The sequence below is a fragment of the Eptatretus burgeri genome, chromosome 2 (assembly GCF_056783735.1).
Source record: "Eptatretus burgeri isolate ZD-2024b chromosome 2, Ebu_testis_v1, whole genome shotgun sequence".
Taxonomy (NCBI): domain Eukaryota; kingdom Metazoa; phylum Chordata; class Myxini; order Myxiniformes; family Myxinidae; genus Eptatretus; species Eptatretus burgeri.
In genome coordinates, this window is record NC_140962.1 from 85933135 (window position 1) to 85950453 (window position 17319).

General features: G+C 41.3%; 1 protein-coding gene across 1 annotated transcript in view; it reads right to left on the minus strand.

Annotated features, from left to right (window-relative positions):
• Positions 1-16998: 16998 nt before the first annotated feature.
• IFT43 (intraflagellar transport 43) overlaps positions 16999-17319 on the minus strand; it is a 145225-nt gene continuing 144904 nt past the window's right edge. Inside the window, exon 9 of the mRNA XM_085870149.1 lies at positions 16999-17319. The gene's annotated coding sequence lies outside the window, so the exon portion shown is untranslated.

Here is a 17319-nt window from a genome sequence, read left to right on the forward strand (position 1 = left end):
GATTTGGAGGCGAGGTTGGAAATGTGCCTTTCCCAGGAATTTTCATTAAACCCCATATATATTTAAGTTGCTTGTGTTGTCTAATTGTCGTGGGTTCGAGCTGCAAGACCAAATTGCTGCCAGTGCCACAATAAACTTGTGCCTGGCCTTGAACCTGTGTTTGCAGGCCCCATGGCCAATTAACTGTTTCTGCCATTGACACTCTGCTGCTTATGAACTGCCCCACTCCTCAACAAACGCTGTAATTTGTTGTTTGATATGAAACTTTTATGAATACAAATGCTCATCCTCAGATACATTTTGTTTATCATCACTTTCTCATGCCAAAAAGGCTTGGAATGAATTTATTTACCCTAAAACCTACAAAAAAATCTTCTCCAGAACAGCTGGACAGATCGAGGGGAAACCACATAAATGTTCCCCAAGGCATATGTGTACAAGGTTCTAAAAGAATAATTGATCAGTCAAGGTTCTTAAGTAATAATTGATGTCACATGGTTTGGCAGCCATATTGGATTTAAAAATATTAAATAATGTTTTCTCTGGAACCACTTAATCAATCGACGTGAAACTTCACAATTGTGATCTCGCAATGATGTGGAATACATGTTTTAAATTTCAACTTGATCGGACACATGGTCTGACAGCCAGAATTATTTAAGTTTTTTTTGAATGAGGCTCACTTGGCTGTGCCAAGCTGGGTTTGAGGGTAGAGGAAGAGCAGCTGAAATGTGAATCCTATCCAGGTTCCTCCTGATGACTTAATCTTTTCTTTTTGCTTGTTTAGGTTCCTTCAGATTTCTCCAATGCGGGACTGTACCTATTTGTTACTCCATTTGATTTGAATTGAATTTATTTTAATCTCATTCTGAATTCAATATAATAATAGTAATAGAAAACGTTGTGGGTCACGGTCAGGTGTCCGATCAAAGTGTGGTTGCATCAAAGTCGGACGTCTTGGTACCCGGTCATCACTGCCAACAGTTATAAAGTGGCAGTTCTAGTTATGTCTCTTATTAATTACATAACACACCATAGTGGGGCAGATAACAGCAATTTTTGAGAGGAATCGTGCAAATGATGATACAAGCATCAAATTTGGCACATTTGTTCTTCAGGGGATTCTAATCAAATCTGCCTGATTGGCCATTTGAAAATCCAAATTTTGAAAAATTTAAAAAAAAATAAAATAAAAACTTCAAAAAGTCAAGATCACGAATCAATGTTGGATGCTGGCTGAGATTGGTGAATGTTTCAGAAACATCATCAAAGAAGTTCCAAGTCTGCCATGCAGTATTCTTCCCTTTATCGCGGAAGGCAGACACGACGTCACATCCAGTGAACGCATGGAAGTATGGGATCCCTCTAGCTTTCTCAGGTCCTATTGCAGAAACTACCTCGGACTGGAATCCATCGTGCCTTGGCTCCTTGGCCAAAGGCAATCCACAGGTTCTCAAGACCCAGTTCCTGTAAGGATGGCAGTACAGATATTGCTATGACTATTACGTCCGTGTCATTAGCCTTAATGATAATGGACTTGCTACCATCCGTCGTTGCATCCCTGGCGTGTACAACTATTGGAGTGTCAGCTTCTTCATGACAACATGGAGATACAGCATCCAATGACTTCCTTGTGTTGCTAATGGCATCTCCTCCTTTTGTGACAATGACTGTGCTTGTCGTCTGTGCTTCACACATCTTTTCCGCAAGGAAGTGAAACAGCTCAGTCTTGTTGCTGTCATCTCGAAGAAAGCTTCTCCAGTTACTTGGGGTCTTACTGGTTCCTATCACTCTTCTTCTGATTCCTTGCCACCTTTTCGACCTTGCCTCGGACTTCAGACTTGACTTCTTGTACACATCAAACACTACGTCCACCCTCTCGTACCTGGCACCATTGCATTCCACCTTTGGGATGATGTCTTCTTTTGCATAGTCATCAAATATCTTTGAAGTGCGTGGAGGTAGGGCATTGATAAGTGCTGAGCCATCAATGATGACAGAATCTCCCCTTGGTTCTCTGTCTGCGATGTTCACTTGCACTTCAAGAATTTCAGCCAGCTGTGACTTCAAATTTTTTGAATTTTTTTTTCTTCTAATTTTTCAAAATTTGGAATTTCAAATGGCAAATCAGGCAGATTTGATCAGAAAGCCCTGCAGAACAGAAATGCCAAATTTGATGCTTGTATCATAATTTGCACGATTTTTCTACTATCTACTACACTACCAGTACACAAATGCTACACAAAATACACCACACAAAACTACACAAACACCACACAAAACAAGTCCTGGCGAGGTGCTGCAATCTCTGATTGCTCTTTTTCTTCTTAACTATTGACATGCATGGGGAAATGTGATGTTATGAGGTTGATATATATATATATATATATATATATATATATATATATATATATATATATATATATATATGTAGATATACACACATAAATATAATTGTATGAAGTAATTTGTGATTGTGTTAAGTGAAAGGAAACAATTTAAACTACAATATGAGCTGGTTTGAACATTTCGCAGCATGTGGTAGACCATGTTTGTTGCCACCTTACGAGCTTAGCTTCAGATCTTGTGATTAATCGCTGCTTGAAGGTGACTTTGATGAAATAGAAAATAAAAAAGATATATATATATATATATATATATATATATATATATATATATATATATATATATATATATATATATCGGGGAGGAAATAAACTGTAAAAGAGGTTTGGAAAAGTTTCCCAAAGCGTCAAAAAGATGGAGAGCCAAGCTCGGCACAAGTCTGAGCAAACGTTGCTGGATGATAGTTAACTCACCTCCTGTGGCGAATCGATGGCCCTTCCAGGTTCCCAGTGACCCCCCAGCCCCGTGTTCGTCCACAGTGCACCTTTTCCCCACCTTTCACATCTAACCCTCCTGCTGAGTTGCAACATATAATCAAAGAAAGAAAGGAGTAAATTCGTTGATTTTGCTATTAAATTGGCACGTTTGAAGTTTAAACACTATATATATATATATATATATATATATATATATATATATATATATATATATATATATATATATATATATATATATATATATATATATATATATATATATATATATATATATATATATATATATATATATATATACATACATTTACCGGGTGTTGTGGCGTGCGCCTGTAATCGGGCTATTCGGAGGGTGGGGTTGGAGGAGCGCTTGTGGATGGGAGCCCTGTGCTGGGCCGTCCTATGAGAGAGTGTAGGGCAGCCCGGAATCATGGTGAACCCAATCCTTAGCCCTGTGTCGTAAGAGGCGACCAGGGTTGCATCAGGAAGGGCATCCGGCGTAAAACCTGTGCCAAATCGGTATGCGGATCATAGCGGATGATCCGCTGTGGCAACCCTAACGGGAGCAGCCGAAAGAAGAACAACATGTATATATATATATATATATATATATATATATATATATATATATATATATATATATATATTATATATATATATATATATTATGACGTTATTAATGGAGCTATGACATGGCAAATGGTGATCAAGTCGTAACAAACTACCAATCATGTTATAAAGGTTTTTTGTGACCTTGAAGGATCATGTATGATCATCATTTATCAAGCATGTGCATGAAGCAGGCGATAACCATTTCAGCCCATTGAACAAATGAACCAAATTTGGAAAATGTGATATTTCATTGCTGCTATATTTATGGATATAAATGATAAAAGAAATCGTGAATTGTATTGATTGTAATGCATCACTAAGGCTGGAACCATTCAGTAAATTATCACAACCATTGGGTCATCACTGTAAAGGAAGTCATGTCGAGAGCTTAATGGCTCAGATTCCTGGGAAACAAGGAGGCGGTGAGTGGAACCCACCAAAAACAGGAATACCACGTCCTTGAAGACCTCAATAATTCCTCACCTTTTAAAGATACCTCGTTTTAAAGGATGTAATCACATTCCGTTCATTAATCAATGGACCACAAGCATAATTACGTCACCAGATGTTTCACCACAGAGAATGATGGGATCAAGTAGAGGTCGGATCTTCCATATTCATTACCTGATAACATTTTCTCACTGAAAACATGCCGAAAGTAAACTGTTACAAAACACACTGTTTCAACAACCAGTAGTCCCTCACTCTGTTATAAGTTACCAATAAGTCGTAAGAGGGAGGTTGAGAGTTAGCTAGATTCGAAATGAAACCACAACGATCAAGTCAAAATGGAGGAGTGTGTCAATTAATAATGTACATACTTGCACCTTCTTATCTGGAAAAATATCCAATTAACACACACCTCCACCCTGATTCCACCGCGACTATGGTATTTGGTGTGGAGAGACTGGTGATGTAAGCAAAGTGTCATGATATAATGCTGTGCAACAATTCTCCATTTCTTCTTTATTAAATCTCGCCTGAATGAGATCTCGTTTTTTCGCATGGGTTCGAGGTCACTGGGTTCAATTTACTCCCACCAGTATGTCTGTCAGTCATTCGGAAATGTTGGTACAAGCCGCAAACAATCTCCGATATTTGATGTGCCTATCTGTTCCACAGTAGTTATATTTCATGGTGGATGATTATCCCCTGTTGGATTTAGTTTGAAATGGGGGCTTCGGGATTTGGTCTCGATTTTCATGTCCGTGCATCCGCAACTATATCTCGGATATGTATGGACTGATTTTATTTGTACTTGACAAAAAGACAACAAATGATGGTATACATATGCACATCATTTTGTTTTACGATGTGATCAAAGGTGGCTGACTAGCGGCCATTTTAGTTGTTAAAAAAAAACAAAGCCCCGTATCAAACACGTCCTCAACCATTTCTAGGATATGCATTCACTGATCTTGTTCAAACTTGGCACACTGATTACAAAGTTGTATGTGGCACACAGATTCCATTACATACTTGTAATGGATGCCTTACATATGCACATCATTTTTTTCGAGATCAGATCCAAGATGGCTGACTGGTGGCCATTTTATTTGTGAAAAATCTGATGTTGAACATGTCTTCAAGCATTTCTCAGACATATATTTACTGATGTATGCCTGGTGTTTGGCTTAATGGTTAAGGTGGCGGGCTTTGGATCCTAGAGTCCTGAGTTCAAATCCCACTCATCTGTTGAATTAATATCAGGTGGGGTTGACTCAGCCTGTCATCCTTTGCTGAGGTCAGCAAAATGAGTTCCAGTTTGCTGGGTTGATTAAGCCATTTGAATATCCTGTGTCGGAGTGGTGACCCATCCAGGATTGTGTCCAATAGCCAAGGAGACTGCTTCAGCAGCACCAATGCTGTGCACATAAGAAATGAAAAACCCACAATAATTTACGTCATTAGTCTTTGGGATGATTATGTAATTAAAGAAAACATGGTGTGTTCCGTATGGGACCACAAGAAACACGATTTTTCAAAGAAATATGTTCAAGTTCAAAGTTCTCTGAAAGTATTTTATCATTCACCAGAATTTTCAGTGTGGAGAAAGTTGAAAGACTTGCATAACTCATCAAAAATTATCTTACAGAAAAAATACACAGTAGTCAAGAGAGATTAATTCATGTTAACGAAGGATCCAACATTTAACTATTCGAAAATCAGCAATTCATGTCGTCGGATATTTGTTTTAGTTTTAGTTTAGATTGTTTAGATTTGTTTTAGTGTGTGTACAAGGAATGAAAATAAACAAAAGAATTTGCACAGTAATTAGTTGGTCATGAATTAATTTTTTTAATGCTCACATCGATTTTTGTTTTGATTTGTCTCAGGACCTCAGGGCTTTTGTACATTCAATAGAAGTAATTATATGTAGATATAAACATTTATCAACTTGACTGAAAAATATCAAATCTGGCAATGTAGTTATAATATGGACTACTTCCACTTACACCAGGGAATAGAAGAAGGTATTAATTTTGTGTAAAAGGGAAATACATATTCCAGTATGTTTCATATAAAAACCAGAACCTCAGAAGTGCTTGAAATAATGATAAACAAAAACTCATATCTTCTTCAAAAGGAGGGTACACCCCTCCTACAAATGGAGTAATGATCCCATATTGTTTAGTCTGCTTTAAACTGGGCCATGTGTGGAGGACAGGTCTCATGAGAATACACGAATGCCCAAAATATCTACTGGCCAAAGTAGTGGTCAAATGTTGGCGATGTTGAAGTAGTCTTTCCCACAGAATTTGCAAGCAATGTCCCATATGTAATGGTGTTTTGAAGTAGTCTTTCCCACAGACTTTGCAAGCAATGTTCCATATGTAATGGTGTTGTCCCATACGTAACGTTTTCAAATTACTTGTGAACTCTCTCTCTCTTTCGAGTTCAGCCTGTGGCTGCTGGTTGCATCATTGGTTGGGATGCGGCTATGCCGCTGATGCAGTGTCCCCCTTACCAGTGCACTGGTACTCATTTTGTCGACCTCGGAAGGATGACAGGCTGAGTTAACCTCCTGGTGTATTAATTCAGCGGCCCAACGGAGCTTGAACTCAGGACCCTAGGATCCCAAGCCACCACCCTAACCAATAAGGCAACACCAGGCTTACTTGTGAACTAATTATCTCCTTATATTTTAAGCTAGAAATACAGGATATATGACCAATACATGATGGACAAGAACTTCTGAAAATGTCATTAAATTTTTGTTGGAGCTTTCAGTAATCCTAAAAAAATCAGTGTAAAATTGTGATGTATGGGACATCGCTTATTAAGAACTGGCCTAATTTGCATAATTAATGAAGTGAACAATTTTTTTCTTGTGTATTAAAAGAGCATTGTAGATTATATGCCTGCTGGTGGCTTAATGGTTTGGGTGGTGGGCTTGAGATCCCAGGATCATGAGTTCAAATTCCACTCGGCTGTTGAATTAACCCCAGGTGGGGTAGACTCTGCCTGTCATCCTTATGAGGTCGGCAAAATGAGTGCCAATCTCTGCTGGTATCCTGTGTCGGAGTGGTGACCCGTCCAGGATTGTGTGCAATATCCAAGGAGACTGCTTAGGCAGCACCAACGCTCTGCACATAGTATGGTCCCAATGGATGGATGGATGGTAGAGTATTGATGTCCATGTAAAAAAAATTGTTGGAAAGTTTGGTTTAATTTATGATATCACAATTTCAAATTGTCCCATATGTAACACCTAATTTGCATATATGTAAATGAATTTAGTGATTTTACAACTTAAGCCAATGACTTTGCTATTTTCTTTTCAAAGATTAATAAAATTTCACATTCAGACATGAAAATATCATTGAAATTAGAGCTGTGGCATGAATATGAAATTCTGCCATCTGAAGGGATTTTCTCTTGGACTTTCCCAAGGAGCACTAATGGTTTTTTCACGCAGAGGTTCTCACGGAAACATTTATTATTTTACCTTCAGAAGGACATGGAAGGACCACACAAAATTAAATCGAGTAATATTTCTCAAATAGTGTAGCAGAGAGGTGAGACAATCTTTCAAATGATGATGCAAGCACCATCATTGGCATGAATGCTCATCAGGGACCCCTTTTAAAAAAAGCCCATTTGCCACCAGAAATTTCAAGATGGCTTACATTTTTCAAGATGGCCACAATTGCCAACATAAAAATACTATTTTCACCATAAAATTTGACAGAATACTCCTATTTGACTGATCTTGGTGTCAAATTATGTTTTTCACGATGCAGAAGCTGAATTTACATCATTAAATCTTCACAGATGCAGCTTTCTGTCAGTTCTCATAGAATATATAAAAAAGGCCTGGGATGCAATTAGATATAACAAGATAAATGTCAGTTTTCAACAAACATTTTTATTGTCATTCATCAAGTGGTACAAAAGGAATGTCTAATGCTCCTTCAGAATTCTAAATCAATTGTTTACCATGACTATGTTACTGTACTATCAGAGAAATCAAGTGGAGTTCAACACTAAAATTCCGTCACCATTTAATAGCTGTAAGTCACTCTGATCAGATGTTCTGCCACGTCAACAATACTACAAGCAATTGACTGATAAGTCTAAATCTGTCTGTGAAAATGTACTTGTTTCTCCTTAATTATTGTCTTTGCACTTACTGTATAACACTTATCAACTTGCAAGTTCATATAACATAACAGTATGAGCCTGTTTGTCCTCTGTCTTTGCATTGTTTGTCCATGTTGTTCACATATTGTCTTTGCACCTATGGCACTCCTGGAGTCATGTATACAGATGATGAGCTAATCCTAGCATGTGCAGGTGCAGTGCTGTGCAGGTGAGACCTAAGCTATACGATGTGCACTTCCAACAACATTCCTTCTTGCATCCATACTTGGTCAGCTGTTGACAAGACTGTGCAATTGGTGGCAGCATTATCCAGAAGATCTGCCACATGTCACCATCCTTTGTCCATCCCCAGTCAGCAGAATTCTGGGTTTCTGGTGGGCAGACTGTTGACTGACTCCAGTAGGACTTTCACTGCCAGTTTTGGGTCTCAACAATGTTGGCCAGTAGTTCAGAAAATGCAAGTGGATCGACTTCCTTTTCTTGTGAACCTTGGGGATTCTTTTTCTCAATGTATTTCAGGTAGGCCCTTTCCCTGTTGCACAGACCAGTTAAGCAACATTGACAATACTTCAGCTCTTGCACCACAACAACTCCACCACTCAGCTTGGCCAAAAGCTTCCCATTGTTTAAGTTTTGGGCACAATAATTCAGTCTTTCATTGAGCTGCATTGTCATTGCCCATCTCAGTTCAGATGCTGGAGCTTCCTTCTGACATATGAAACACTGGGATTCTCTTTCTTGAAGGCTGGTTCTTCGTATCTTGCTCTGTCCCTCTTCTGTTCTAATCTGAGCACTAGATACTCTCTTCCTAGCTCATTCCAGCTTGGTGTTATTGAACAACAGATGACAGCTCTGATGATATTTGAATTGTTTTTTTCTCAGTGTTTCTTCTGTGCCACCACCTTCATCTAGCCTTGTCAGATCCAGAATAATTGGTACTTCGTTAATTGCTTGGAAGAGTGGAACATTGGATGCAATCACGAAATAGCCATCATGTTCAGCACTACATGGATAGTGGGTTGGAGGGGATTTCAGTTCTTCATCCTTCTTACTAGTTTGACAGAGACAACATTTGCTCCAGTTGGTTTGCCTTTTAACGGATAATTCTTCTGAACTGGCCATCTTGGGGGATATTTAATGCGTTCCATGCCGAGGGATTATCCTTTTACCACCTTTCACTGCAGAGTGAGGCACATTCAAGTATGGGATACAACTAGGTTTGGGCATAAAATGAGAATGCCCTCCACCTAGCCCAATCATTCATCCAGTGTCATAATTCCCGTACGATCTGTACATCATCCAGGTAACTGAAGCCCCATTCCTTTTGCCTCGGCTCTCCCACACTGGCATATCCTGTCGATTCAGGTGCGGCTATCTAACTATTCATATGGGGCTCATTAGATAGCATTTGGGATACTAAACTCATACTACATGTAACACTACACAGATATAGTAAGATAGTTTAGCTGACACTGAAACCCATGCTGTTTCACAGCAGTGATGTCACCAGTGTACCCAAGTTGTGCCTTGACATATACTCTCTTCCATCTGTGAGTTGGTTTTCTCTTTCTTGTATCCATCTTCTCTCGTCTTTCTGTCTGTCTGTCAGGTGGTGTCTTCAAGCACATTAGATCGGAGTCAGACATACTCCATACATACAGAGAGCCTCTGCATGTTTACTGGGGTGTAGCCACTGCCGTGCACTCGCAACTACTTGGAGCCTTAGGTGAGAGTTGGGTTAGTAGTGAGGATGAGTGCCAGGAGTCCATTCAGAGGATGTAGCTGACTTATGAAGCAAAAGTACGACCTCTACTACCACACTCATACACCCCATATCACATGCACTACCACAATAATTACTACCACTACACTCATACAGGTTAACTCTATTAGTAATTAAAGTGAAGGTGCTACATATTGTTGCGGATCCGGGGTGGGGTGTTCTCACCCGACTCTTGATAGCCAAATGTTACAGATTCGGCGCCACCCTTACCACCGCCGTCTCCGGGGTTATAACGCTGGCTGGTTCAGCACAATTTTCGGGATAAGCGTCTCGAACCACGATACCAAAATACACCTGTACCTTGCCAGCTGGGGAAATATACCCCGGTTACAGACTGGTTTTGTCAGAGACCGAGCGGAGTCTACCAGTCTGTAACCATTTTCGTTTTATATCCAAATCGAGCGGATCCTTCCTCGACGCGGTACAAATTAATTCAAAGCGGCAACTTCATACTAATCAGCCAGATTTATTGGGGACATCGGGGAACACGACACAAGCAAAACATTCACGACAATGTTATAATTAATCTATAACCCGTTCTTAACTAGGGAGATACGGATTATGGGTTTCGAAGGGGTCCCTAACGAGATAAGCCTTAAACTACATGCAAAACAAGACATGGACAGTATGCAGACAAGACAGAGTACTTGGTGATGTTTCATGGAAGAGAGGAAAGTGTCAAAAGCACGAATGTGGCTCGTGACAATCGGATGTCCACGGATTCGAGCCCCAAGCTCGAGCATGCCGCGTGGCAAGATGGTGCTCGTCCTCCTCTGTCACACCGCGCACGCACGCGGCCTCCGCGCATTCAGACCCCGTGAGGTCGACTGTACCAGACCGTCAGGTCGATGGTGGGTTTCAGCTGGTTTCTCACAAGGTCCAGGATACAAGTCCAGGCCTGGCCTGTTCACCAGGCCTCCTTCTCGAAGCAGATCGCAGACAGACATAGCCGTCCCCTACACAGCAGATCACGACTCCCACCAGTCGTCTCTCATCCAGCCGAGGGCAGACAGACCTCATGCAGTCCTTTCCCTGCCTTTCCTTCGGCCCTGGCTCGCTTCTCCAGGCCACAGAAGGCAGACCTGGCACGCCCAGGTTGTTTCTCTCTCTCCCGATCGCACCACTGGCTTTCCTTTTTCTGCTCGCCTTGAAGCCCGAGCACGCCTCAAAGCCGACTGCTCATCCAGCAGATCTTGCCTCCACACTCGTCGTTTCTCTCTTGCCTTCCCGGCGCACGCTCGCCTCGAAGCCCGAGCACGCCTCGGCTTCGATTCCAGATTCACACAGCAGCCAGGTCCTCTTGAAGCAGATTGCCGCCTAACCCTCAGGTTCAGTTTCCTCTCCCTTCAGAATCACCACTGTCTTTCCTTTTGTGCTCGCCTCAAAGCCCACAGGCTCCTCCCTTCAGTTTCACTTCCTTTTCTCGGTCACTCCGCCTCTCAGCGTGCTGGGCGGAGTCTATTTTCTGGAACATCTGAAGGAAGAAGAAGAGCCTCTCAGTCCACCACCACTGCACAAACAAATAAAAGCCTGTGACACCTCCCGACACACATGTAACGTCAAATTACCGAACAACCTGGCTAAACATGCATTTAATGGGGGATCTGGGCTAATCCTATATTTAGTAGCATATTAAGGGCCATTTCCATAACAATATGATAGAAGGAAGCCTCTGAGATTTTTTAGGATTACAAATTCAGCTTCTGCATAGTCAAAAACATACATTTTGACTCCTAGATCATTCAAATCAGAGTATTCTGTCAAATTTAATAGAAAAAAATAGTATCTTTATGTCGGAAATGTTGGCCATCTTGAAAAATGGCAGCCATCTTGAAATTTCCGGAGGCGAACGGGGTTTTTTCACAAAGTGGTCCCTGGTGAGTATTCATGCCAATTTTGGTGCTTGTATCACCATTTGAAAAATTCCCTGAAATATTCACTTATCTGAAGAGCTAAAAGCAATAGAAAAATATATTAAAGCACACAAAGAGCACACAAACAACAACAATCATGGCCAATTGGAGTTAACCTAAAGCTAGCCATGCCATGAGACCGGTGCTCACGGCTAACAGAGCGAGACAGGTAACAGTTATAGGACACAATTACAATATTTTGCTTTGAAACTCCCAAAGAGAAACAACATGACCTTTTTATAGCACATCTGATACAAACATTTCTATCACACACACTTGCAAAATATTGTTGGACCTGACATTCGTGGGGGATACATTCCTGAAATATACCATCAGAGATGGGGAATGCCCCACCATTGAATGAAAAAGGTCATACATATTCCAGATAATGAGGGAGGTGAATTGGAAACAAGACACCATTTGGTCATCATCTCGAAAAAGTTCCCCAGGGGTGAGGAACGTAGTAACCAAAATAATTGAAATCAGAGAAGCGGTTTTCCATTTATTACAAAAAACTTTTTTTCAAGATGGCCGCCCCAGTCGGCCATCTTGGATCCGGCCACGCTCAAAATCAATAGGGTTCTTCCTTTTCAGGTGGTACATCTGTGACCCGAATTTCAAATCGATATGGCGAACAGTTTATGAGTTATCGCACTCACAGCTATAAATGTTGACGCCGCCCCAGTCGGCTATCTTGGATCCGGCCACGCCCAAAATCAACAGGGTTCTTCCTTTTCAGGTGGTACATGTGTGACTCAAATTTCAAATCGATATGGCGAACAGTTTATGAGTTATCGCACTCACAGCTATAAATGTTGACGCCACCCCAGTTGGCCATCTTGGATCTGGCGACTCCCAAAATCAATAGGGTTCTTTTCGTTTCAGGTGGTACATGTGTGACCCAAATTTCAAATCGATATGGCGAACAGTTTATGAGTTATCGCACTCACAGCTATAAATGTTGACGCCGCCCTAGTCGGCCATCTTGGATCCGGCCACGCCTAAAATCAATAGGGTTCTTCCTTTTCAGGTGGTACATGTGTGACCCGAATTTCAAATCGATATGGCGAACAGTTTATGAGTTATCGCACTCACAGCTATAAATGTTGACGCCGCCCCAGTCGGCCATCTTGGATCTGGCCACGCCCAAAATTAATAGGGTTCTTCCTTTTCAGGTGGTACATGTGTGACCCAAATTTCAAATCGATATGGCGAACAGTTTATGAGTTATCGCACTCACAGCTATAAATGTTGATGCCGGGACGGACGGACGGACGGACAGACGGACGCCCTGGGTGACAACAATATCCCCCTTTCGCCACGCGGCAGGGGATAAAAATGCCACAAATGTCGAATCCGAATGGGGGCATTGTTTCAATGGTAAAAAGGGGGATAGGTTCCTGTAGGTTCATGATTAATGAGGAAAAATCAAAAATCTCATGAAAAACCGTGAACACACCAACAAAATATACCATCAGAGATGGGAAATCCCCCGCCATTGAATGAAAAAGGTCATACATATTCCAGATAATGAGGGAGGTGAATTAGAAACAAGACACCATTTGGTCATCATCTCGAAAAAGTTCCCCAGGGATGAGGAACGTAGTAACCAAAAATAATTGAAATCAGATAAGCCGTTTTCCATTTATTACAAAAAACATTTTTTTCAAGATGGCCGCCCTAGTCGGCCATCTTGGATCCGGCCACGCCCAAAATCAATAGGGTTCTTCCTTTTCAGGTGGTACATGTGTGACCCAAATTTCAAATCGATATGGCGAACAGTTTATGAGTTATCGCACTCACAGCTATAAATGTTGACGCCCGCATGGACGGACGGACGGACGGACAGCCGGACGCCCTGGGTGACAACAATATCCCCCTTTTGCCACGCGGCAGGGGATAAAAACTAGGAAAACGCTCGCAAAAAACGCGAAAATGCAATAAATAAATAAATAAATTAATAAATTCACCTCCCCCCACAAATACGCCCATGAAAAACTGCAACTACGCCTGTGAAAAACCGTAAAAAAACAAAGACGCCGAATATTCCCGCGAAAAACCGTGAATACGTGAAGCACATGACCGAGAATGTAGAAGCTGGTCACATTTTATGAATCTCGAATACGGGGCTCCACGAATAACGGAACCGCGAATGTCAGCGTCCAACAGTACTATATTTACTTCATTTAATGTGACAGGAAAATATCCGAGGTCTTTTCCGAGTTGACAGCCAAACCTGGCATGACTTGGACTTGACTCGGAAAAGCAACTCACCGAGTTTGAGTTTGGGAACTTGGTTCGGGTACAGCACTACCCTGCATGGTTTATTCAAGAGCAAAAATGCAGCATTTTGATTTTCCTGCAAAATTTGCTCTCACATCAAATGGTATTAAACAAAGATTGGAAAAAACTGTTTACAGTTTTAAACTAGAGCATCACTCAGTTGAGCACATACCTCCGCCAGAGGCTGAACAGTTTACATTTTGTATCCCACTGACAGGCCAGATCTGGATCCGGACCTGAACCAAAATGTAATTAGCTTGTTCTTGTCACCTACCCAATTCATCCACCTTGTGTTGTCAGAACTCAATTTGTCATAACTTGGCCACAACTTTTTGAAATATCATGCTCTATATTGTTTTTGGCCCTATCTCTCAATGGTGAAGAATCACTTTCAAAAAACTCAAGTATCTGAATCCAGATCCAGATCTTCACCAACATCGAATCAATTTGCCCTTGTAACCCACCAAACCAGTCCAAATCTTGTCTGCATCTGTCCACAAATTTTTGAGATATCCTGCTCACAGACAGACAGACAGACAGGTGAAAACATAAACTCCATCCACCTTCGGTGGTGGCAGTAACAAGCATGAAAAGACACCCGATCATCTGGATTCATTCCAAAAATGTAAAGAATTGGAGATAAGACTCAATACCAACACAACTATTGATGATGAAAATCAATGCATTATTACCTCCACCAGCAAAGGTGGACAGAGGTTATGTTTTCACCCCGACTGTCTTCTTTATGTTAAAGGCTCCACTCACGGACTATGAGTCCTCATTGAGGCCAGGCCTTAAATAAAAGAACTGCATAGATAGAAAAGTGAAGAAATAGAGAACAGACAAAGTTCTTGAGGAAGTAAAAAATCTGATTTTTGAAAAGGAGAAGGTCATAAATGTTTGGAAAGACATGAGAAGGTAAATAGTTCCAGAGTTTGGCAGGAAAGGGGAAGAAACAAACATCATAATGGCCCACCCTTGAGTTGTCAAGTGCCACACAATGATCATGCGATGTAGTGGCTTGTCAAGTATTTTGTGGCTTCACTAGTGGTGGAGGTACACAAGCAGCAAGTTCTCGGAGCAGAAACCAAAGTAATATCGACAGAAAACAGAAAGAGAGCCAACTTTGTGGCATAATTCGGAGCGGGTCAAGTTTCAAGGTCAGATTGCGAGAGTTGATAAGTCGGATTACTTTGGATTCAATTCTGTCCCGTAAGTATGTGGAGCTAGAACTTCCCCAGATGTGAGAGCAGTACTCTTTTCAGGACGAATCAATCCTTTATTATATATAGTTGAAGCAACTGTTCAGAGGAGAAGAATCTTTCAACATCTGAACAGGCTCCTTGTTTCTTAGAGGCAGACTTAGCTATTTGTGTAATGTGTGGATTCCAGGATAAATTTGATGTTAGGTTAATACATAGTAGGTTTATTGTATCACATGGTGTAATTGTGGAGCTTTCAAAGGAGATTGGAGAGTTGAGATGAGTTTTAGAGAGAGGGAGATGAGAAGAAATTGAGTTTTAGAAGCATTTTTGGAATTCATGGAATGAAAAGATTCAAGTGGAGCTGGAATGCCAGAATTACTTCTGCAGAAACTTTGTGAGATGGGACTTGACATTGCAGATATGAGAGGACAGGGCTATGACAATGAGGCCAACAGAAAAAGCAAAACGTTGATTAAATTACAAGCTGGTCAAACCCTTGGAATATGTCTTTCAATCATGACAAATCTTACACTGTCTCTCCAAAAGGATCGTCTGACAACTCCCTCCTCCCCCCACCCCCACCTCCCCCAACCACCCCATCTACTTCCAAAAAAAAATTTGTATTAGAGGTACGGCTAATGTGGACCCTACGGGCCGGAGATGCAAAGACCTCCAGGAATTACCAGACGGTCTCTTATTTCTCACTCCGTTGTTTTAATAATCAACCCTGCATTCATTTAATCATTTGCAATCCCCCAAGGATCCACAATAATGCTCCAAAACTGGCTGTTGCTCGTGTGTGGGAAGGCAGAAGGTGGGAAATGTTCCTCATAATGAAAATGGTTTCTTATAACAAGCATACCAGAGTTAAGAAAGGACAGGACTATAAATAAATGGAACGGATCAAGCGGTCGACAGACACAAATAGGGAAGAAAAGGGAGAAAACATGAACTTATATAAAAGAAGAAACTATACCCCACAAATGGAGCCACACACTGACATACACCCGTACCAAACAAAGGGGCAGGCGGGGACTTGGACAGGCATGATCCGGTGTTGGATGCACCATGATGGTGTGGTCATCCATGCAGATATGGCCCAGGGCCGGAGGCGAGAGGGGCGACGGTGGGAAGATGGCATCCTCAATCGCTGGTGTAGTCTGCCTTGAAGGGGTGCCAAGGACGCCAGGTGACAAAGAAGAGAGAGCTGTCTGATCTCCGACAAGAAGCACAAGTCATCCATTTCAAGCATGTGCGGACACAGCTGCCACCTTAGGGACTGCCTTTCCTGCATGCAGCTGGTCTATCTCATTGGTCATCCCGCTGCATGGGGGCAGCACCTTCAATAAGTGTCCTACCCCTCGACAGAGCCCCACAACTCACTATGCCACCCTGGCCTGCAGTTTTCTGGACAAACGACCTGTGATAATGTCCATGTAAGCGCACAGCGCTTTCTGTGTCCTTTGTTCGGTGCCAAGTACCATGAGTCCTCCACCTTGGTATGGCCTCTCACTTGTACAGGAGGATTTATACAATTCAACCGTACCCTATTCTGCACTAAGATTTACATCACTGCCCGCATTATTGCACATATTACATTCGACTTATCTCTGGCAGATCCCGAATACAAGAGTAAATCTATCTTACTTGAGCACATGGTCCATACTATTCTTAGCACATTCTATCGATGAATGTAGTGAATGTAAAAACGTAGTGAGCTAATTATGGTTGTTGAAATGCAATCTGGTTTGCAGCAGTTTAGTGTCATCATGTTTTTATTGAGTAAATGGTATTAGCACATGGTGTGTATATACAGTTCAATCAATGTAAGGACAACATGGCAGATATGGCCCCCTGTTCAACCCAATAATTTCCTGTGGCAAACATATTGCGATGCCATTTGCTTGTGGTTTATTTATGCATCATATAATCTTCATGAATCTGGGATAGTGTTGTGAACATACAGGGTATAGGCCTGGCCCTCTGTCATGGTAAGTACCTACCCTTGTATTGAAAATAAAAGACTGAATAACTTAAAGACATTTGATTTTAGCAAAATAGTGTACAATTTGAATATA